At 42.5% G+C, this 7,950-nt stretch overlaps 1 protein-coding gene across 1 annotated transcript in view; it reads left to right on the top strand.

Annotated features, from left to right (window-relative positions):
- Positions 1-2,118: 2,118 nt before the first annotated feature.
- The window catches only part of RBM25 (RNA binding motif protein 25), a 32,907-nt gene continuing 27,075 nt past the window's right edge, over positions 2,119-7,950 (top strand). Inside the window, exon 1 of the mRNA XM_079309623.1 lies at positions 2,119-2,351. The gene's annotated coding sequence lies outside the window, so the exon portion shown is untranslated. The remainder of the gene's footprint in view (positions 2,352-7,950) is intronic.

The raw sequence follows: 7,950 nt of genomic DNA, 5'->3' as shown, positions 1-7,950 counted from the left end.
TTCATGCAGTTTAGTGATGATGAATGACTGAAGACTGGCACAGTAACTCTCTTCCCTGATCTCTTTCATGCTGTTAAAATACTGTATTTGCACTTGATATTTTGCATAAAATATTAATTTAAGAAATTGACAAAATAGACCAACATCTATAAGAATAAAGTTTTGGTGAACCAAATGTCTTCAGACTGAAAAAATCCTGAATTAAGAATATAACTAATACATATGAGATAGAAAACTTTTAAATCTCCCAGTGCTATTCAGAGGAGCCAAGAAACAAGATCAATGAGTCTGGAATCCAAGGGATCCTCCTCTAACTGGCTCTACTTAGACTGGTAATGTGATAGAGAGAGCAATTAAGAATATGAGGAAGGGAAGAAAAAATGCATATAAACTGTTTAAAATGCATAGTCTAGAAACAATGTGACTCCTGTGATCTGAGGTGCTGCCTAACATTTTTGAGATGATTTCTCATGCTTGAAATACAAGACAATTGGCAGACAAAATAAAGCACTTCTTTTAATTTTAACCTTAATATTACAAGCCATGTACTGCAATCTTCATGACTGGCTTGAGCACGAAACTCTGGAGTTTGCAGTGAGAACTGAAGAAAGTGAATTGTGACATGAGTCTGGAAAAGGGATCTCAGTTGCATAACTGAAAGGCAGGAATATAGGCACTAGGGGTGGGTAATTCTAAAATCCCATAGCGGAAAGAGTAAAGACAGGAAAGTAGCTACATTTACTGGATGCTTCTGCTGCTATTCTTTCTTGATTAAGAAGGATACAGAAAGCTACAATTGACTTGTGTAAGAAGAATAAATGCAAAATAGCCTATTTCTTTGGCTAAAAAAATAGATGCAAAACCTTTGCAATGCTTCCTGTAAACAGAAACTTACTACAGCAGTACAAGTCAGTCTGGGATATACATTTGTTTTTTGAGCTGAGCTGTTGCTGTCTGAGACAGCAACACAGAAAATTCTGTAAATTTTTGTTATGCCCTTTCTCTTTTCCTTGGTTTTCCTACTTATGCTTATAAATTATTTTAAATATTAACAGTAGTCAGTATTGTAGTTACTAATTTGTATTAGTTAGAGGGAGATACACCAACTGCTTGGAATAAGCAGTAATTAATAGAAAGTAAAAACTTCTGGTAGGGGGAAGATATTACATTCAAAGTTGAAGTATTTCTTAAATCTGCTAAAATATTTACCCTTACACATCATTTTGTAAAGCAAGGTGATGAATAGGACCTTACTTTTAATGCAGTTGTTGGCTGTTCAGTAGCACATATAACATCAGCCAGATAGTTTTGATCTCTGTTTTGTACTGAAGAAGTTGGTCTGCAGGTGGAGACGTTGGCATTTGACCCTTTTCTTTAAACAACGGAAAACACAATATAGATTTTTTTTCCTTAGCTGATCCAACATACATTTAACACCTTTACGCACATATGTTAATTGTTTGATCTACCTCATTATAATCTGTAAGATCTGGTTCCTTTTATTCACTGACATTTCCTCTTTCCACTTGCAACTCCTTGCCACCAGTGGTGTAACTCTGGCAATTACTGTCTTGCATGTCATTTTGAAAACTGTCTCTTAATGTAGTCTAAATGCTCGAAGTTGGTCAGAGAACTACCAGTTGTAGACCATGGCTATGCCCAACAGCACAGCGACATCTTTCTGATGAGCATAAGGCCGCCTAAGTCACTAGTGTTCGCTTTTTTTTGTTGTGTAAATCCTTAGGTCTTTTACAGCAGACAGAACCTTTAATGAAAGCCACTTGTATCCTGGGCTGCATCCCAAACAATGCGGGCAGCAGGTCGAGGGACCGGATTCTCTGCCAGCGGTACAGCGGTCCCGACCACCGTCACGGGCGGGCCGCAGCTCAGCCTGGCCTGAGTATCTGGGTGAGGGGCCATGACGCCTGACAGACGGGCAAGGCTCCGTGCCACCCACAGCCTTTCCAGAGGCTTTCCAGGGCCTCCAGCCGCGAGCGGCGGTGCTTGACCTCGACATGGCGGAGCTCCGGGCCGGGTCACGGCCCCGCGGCGCCCGCCTGCGCTAAAGATGGCGGCGGCGCGCATGCCCCTTGGCTGCCGCTGCGCTTCCGCCCGCCGCCGCTCTATGGTCGGCCGCGTTACTGCCTGGGCGCGAGCGGGGGCGCTCTGGCGCGGCCGCCTCTGTGGTGGCGCGGCGCGGTGCACGCCGGGCCGCTGGCGGAAGAGGTGGGTCACATGACCCCGCGCGGCGCGGCGGCAGCGGCTCGGCGCGGTGTGTTCGCGGCCTAGCGGGGCCTCAGCCGGCCCAGCGCCTCCCCCGCACCATCCCCGCCCCGCTCCGCAGCCGAGAGGTGAGAAACGGGGGGCTGCGGGGGGAACAGGGAAGCCGGGCGGGAGGGCACGCGGCGGTGGCGCCTCGGCCTCCCGCTGGGCGGTGGCACGGCCGGGGCCGGGCCGAGGCCGCTGGGCCGCGGCGGGCGCTCGCTGGGGAGGCGGCTCGGGCCTGGACGGGGCGTGGAACGGACGAGCGGCCTCGGGGCGGTGCTCGCGAGGCCCGTTCGCTTCCTCTCCCGCGGGGACGCGTGGGAGTCCATTGCATTCCGCCGAGCGCGGCGCGAGGGACGGGAGTAGCCCCGCGGGAGGCCGGGAGAAGCCGGGCACGCTCGGGACGAGGACCTGCGCTGGCGCCCGCCGCTGCTCCCCGGGCCTGGCTGCCCGGACTGCGGGTGGGATTTTTACTTCTGCACGTCAGGGAAACCCATCAGCCTAGGAAACGCGATGTATTGCGACAGGGAAGTTATTGTCTTTAGCGTGGATTGGAGTGATCGTCTTGAAACACGTGTTAGCAGGTCGTGCGTAGAATAATCACGAGTGATTCATCCGTGTCAGAAGCCGTTGTGATTTGCACACGGCATGTTTTCTTTATGATGTCTTTTTCCGTTGAAGAAAAAGGCCTTTGTCTGCCTGAGGGAGAGATTTTGTTTAAACACTGGGAATATCCTGAGCGCAACTAACAGTTTTGTTGGGGAAATTTTTAGGGCTTAAATGGCCTTAGAGAAGGTGAGCTCTCAAAAGTTTTATATTTCTTAGTCCATTTAGACTAAAATGCACACATACTGAATTTTGGTCCTTTTCTTATGTGTGTCAGTAAAGCATTACTTCAGGTATTGCATCAGCATTTATGGGGGGAGTTCAGAGCAAATTAGAAGGAAGAATAGGAGAGTTCTTACTTTCCTTGTGAAGGAGGGGCATTGATCGGAGAGCTTCGTTGTTTGCTTGCTTCTCTGCCTCTGAGTGCCCATTCACATAAGTGTTGTAATGCCACAGCCAGGTATCTCTTTTGTGAAGAGTCAGTAGTCAAGTTAGAATGGAAAGTCACTTATTTCACTAACCAGGGCTTTATATGAGTACAGAAACACAGAATTATGAATTAAATGAAATATCTTAAAGCTCTGATGACATACTTAATGGGCCTCTACTTAAAAGGCTTTTGGACTGAGGCTTTGGTTGGGGTGGATACATTGCCCTTTGTGCTGCTTCATAGTAACAGTATGGGATTCAACTATTCCACAGCAGTTACTAGATCTTTCTAGATCAGCTCTGAAAGACGAGCTAGAGCAAATACTAGTATTTTTGTTCTTAACTTAGGAAATCTATGATACATTTTATCTTTCCCCATGTTTGTTGTGTTTAACGTTTAAATCTTTCTTAGCTTGCAGGCCATTTTGGTGAAAACTCCAGGGGTCTGAGAAAGTGGTCCTTTTCACTGAGGAAACCACTTGGCTTGGAGTAGAAGATTTTTCTTTTAGGGAGCTCTTTTTTATGACAAGCAATAATATAACATCACCTTTGTTTGGTGACAAACTAGGAGGTTGTTTTTATAACAGAATTGCTTAAATGTCCACCCATTGCGTAGAGATCAATGCACAAGCCTGTGTCATAGTACTGACTTTAACAGACAAGTTATTGCATATGATTTCTTCTGCCTGCATAGCTGTTTTGTGCAACTTATTCTGGACAGAATACAGACTTTTTATGGTGCACAAGAAGTGATTTAGGAAAATATTGAAAGGAAATTAAAATCAGATAAAATTAAATCATACTAGATCAGCCATACTGTCACTGTTGCTATGACACCTCATTTATGTATTATTAAAACACATGAAGTTTGTGCATTAGGGCTTGAGGGGTTTTGCAGTCAGTTTTAGCTTTGTTTGGTATAACAGTAGTAAGTATTGTCAGTAGTTTCTTCAAGGGGAGCTTCACTGCTTTAAAATTGATTAAGATGTTTTGCAGGTTTCTAAATAAAGTTTTCTGATGAGTAAACAGAGATACTAAGGATATTAATCATGTGACACTGGTAGAATTATGACACTGCTCTGAGCAGATGATGGAATTGTCAATTTAAAATACATTCATTACTAGCAATTCTTACTGAATTTATGTTCTGCTTATGACATATCCCTTCACCCCTATATTTAAAAAAAATGAGTCAGTAAAACAGAAGATTGAAAGAATACTATGATTTAAAAGAAATTACTGCATTAACAGTGCAGCTAGACCAATACCAGTCCCCTCTTATTGGGACTTCTCAGAGTCAGAGATGATACAGAAGAACAGGGCAGCTGTGTCTTGTGTCTGGGTGATGGTGACCCTTGTTTCACAGCAGTTACAAGTTTTGTGGGGGCTCAGACACTTGATTCCAGCCCTTAGGCTGGCTCTCTGCATTTCCTTAGTTGTAAATCAGAGCCAGCGTGGACAAAGCTCCATCCCAGCAGGGATTTCACCATGACAGGATTAACCAGTCTCAATGGAATTTATCAAACCTTAGAACCCTATGGATATCCCTGCACTTCAGGTTTCAGAAAATTGGTGCAGATGGCTCTGCATGTTGCTTGGTTCTACTAGGACTTAAGTTAGAAGTGCACTGTAAAAAGCAACTGAGTTCCTTCTGGGCCAAAGTTGAACATGGAATATTATAGCTGTGTTTATGTAGCACTTGCCTTGGTTAGTGGCTCAGGCTGTTTTTGAGCTGGGTCTGAGTTGAGTAAGCTTAGGTTTGCTGTCCATGATACAATTAATCTGCAGTTTAGAGAAATGGCCCAAGGCTAATAAAGTGTGCACCTGTGTTCACTTGGATCAAGGGTGTGCTCTTGAAGGAAGGCTCACAGCCATCATCATTTAGGCAATTTATTTCATATTGGTTTGTGCTATTCTAGTGGATAAGCTGAATTCCTTTTGGATAAAAATATACTCAAAAATGCACTCATACCTACAAACTGGCATTTGTTTTAGTGAGGTGGGCCTCCCTAAAACGTGGTGTGGACATTAGGGTCTCAACTACCATTAGTTTTGTTTAACAGGTTTGTTCCTGTTGTATTGCTTGCTAGCACAGACACAGCCTAAGCTGACTGCACTTTGAGTCTGAGACATGATCTAAATCCATCATTTTGGGAGGTAAAGATATCATTATTTTGAGTGGTATCAGGCCAGTTGATCACTGCTTTTCTTTCTCCTGTATTTTTGTGACCTTTGTAACAATCACACAAGTTAAACTCTTGCTTAGAGAGCTGCAAGTTAAACTACAGCTGTCAAGAATGTTGCTTAGGTTCAGTTTCACTAGAGGTAATACTTCTGTAAATCAGCTGAGGTTTTAAAAATATGTCAGGACTGTTCAGTTTCTTGCTTAGACATTTGATTAAATAGGGGAAGTTGGAAAATTACCACATGTATATTTCTGAGACCCCAGTAAATGTATCAGAAATTGATCATTGAACTGTACTGGCAGGGTAGGAGAACAGTTTGCAGAGAAGTTCAAGATGCTGTTCCTGAGATGTCTGCAAGTGTATTCTACATAGATCCAGCTTCGCATCTCCTGACTTTTCATACCTCACCCTTGATTTGTAGTTGCTTAGAGATTTATGCAGAGCCCCTCTGACTGTTGGAAGAGTATCTATATTTGCAGTGTGTCCTCTAGCTCCTGACAGAAAGGAATGTATTATCCAGTTCCCTTCATTGTAGCATCTTGGATGCATCTTCCTCTCTCATCCAGATCTCTCACTTCTCCAATGAGTGGTTTCACTCCTGGTACCTTGATCACCACAGGTTTCATAATGGAAACAGAATTAAACTGTTCTCTCTGCTGCTTTCACATCAGTAGTTACAGAGTAGTGAGAAAAAGACCAAGGCTTTCCTTAGTTCTGGTTTGGATCTTAAATGCCACAGGCAGCAGAGTAGCTAGGATGGGTCCATGTAAGAATTATATCAGTAACAGGGCAGCTTTCTAGCTGCTGTGAAAGTAATTGTACCAACAGGGGGGGTGGTGAGAGAGGGAATGAAGTGCTTTGAAATGGACTGTTGAAGTCCTGTGTGTAACAGTGTCTTCTATATCATCGGCCTGAAAGATGGAAAGAGTAAGTTTGTTCTCTTCTTACTGCCTTTTTCCTTTTGTGCAGCAACAGTAACTTTGTTGGCTGCTAAATCTTTGGTTTTTTCATTTAAATTATTAAAAAAACACAAACGGTATGATATGTTTCAGCATCTTTCAGTTTAAATAACTGATTCACCTCTTAGTCCCCAGGCTTTTTTATGTTGTCATCTGCAAAGTGATGGCTTAGATAAAGTGCTTATCGGAGTGAGAGAAGGGGTTGCACCTATAGGCTGCCTGGAAAATTCCTTCTCCAATTGTTCTTGTGTGTTTTACAGACCATGCCTTAACATCTTATGGACCTCTGATGGTGCAGCTCTGTTGTAGCCTGTTTAGAACCATTTCAGACCCAGTAGCTTATTGTTTGTACCATCTGCCCCAAAACAGCTTTGAATTTTATCCAATTGTTTATCAGCTTGAAATGTAGGTAAGAACTGAGGGCCTCAAAGATCTTAATTTTTTGGGTTTTCTGTTGGCCTTTTTTTCTTTTTTTTTCTTTTTTTTTTTTTTTCCTTTTGAGTACCAAGGCAGATAAGATAATGTTCCCTTCCATACAATACAAGTTCGAGATTCTAGGTGATGTCAGCTGATGTACATCATGATACATGCTATACCATGATGTACAAGAGATGATAAGCAACTTTTTTACAAAAGTAAATGTCATGCATATTTGCTACTTCTCTTTGCCTATAGAGTTCTAAAAATTCAGGAATTGCATGAAGGAAATGTGTTCTTGGGCATATGAATTCTAAATGGGTGAGGAGGTTTTATGTTTATTAGATTGCATAAAAGCTTTATTGAACTGTTGGGAAAACGTTTGCATTTATTCTCTTATTTCTTCTGCCATCTTGCAACTTGTGTCGCAGGGGTGTTCACTGTTTTGCCTGGTGAGATATTAATAAACACGCTGAGGGGCCAATTAGTGAATGTCCTTATCACATACCACATGTAATTGATGTAGTTGTAAATGATTCCTTGGATGAATTATGTGATAGTGTTATATATGTGTTCTTAGACCAGAATAAGTAAGTTCTGATGTTAGAAGGTATTACCAAATACATTTGGGTTTCTCTTTCATCCTTTCCAGTCTGCTATATACATTTATCTCTCATAGTTGTTTTCAGACAATTATGAGGGAATAAAGTTTTTCTTTGTGCTTCTGTTACTTGAATTTTTTGGATCTTTCTGATGTAACTGCTATTATGGTAGAGTACTAATACTATCTTTTACTTCTAGTGTTTTAATACTAATGGCTTGCTCTTGAACAAGTCTGGAAGGTACATCTCTCTCCAGCAAAACTTGTTTTCCATTCCTTATGTGTTCAGTGCCATTGTGTTCCTGCCTTGAGGAAAGCATGTTACAATCCACAGTTCTGTTGTTGGTATCAGAATTTTGCTTACCATAACTCCATTTCTCCAGCAGCCTTGGTTCAGTTTTGACTCATAGTTGCCTGTTTGGAAAGCAGTTGCAGTGCAGATCTGACACTGTAGGTTGTAAGGCAATCTTTAGAGTCCAATGAGAAA

The sequence above is a fragment of the Erithacus rubecula genome (genome assembly GCF_903797595.1).
Source record: "Erithacus rubecula genome assembly, chromosome: 6".
NCBI lineage: Eukaryota > Metazoa > Chordata > Aves > Passeriformes > Muscicapidae > Erithacus > Erithacus rubecula.
Note: the sequence above shows the minus strand (reverse complement) of the source record. Positions and strands in the feature narration are given on the sequence as shown.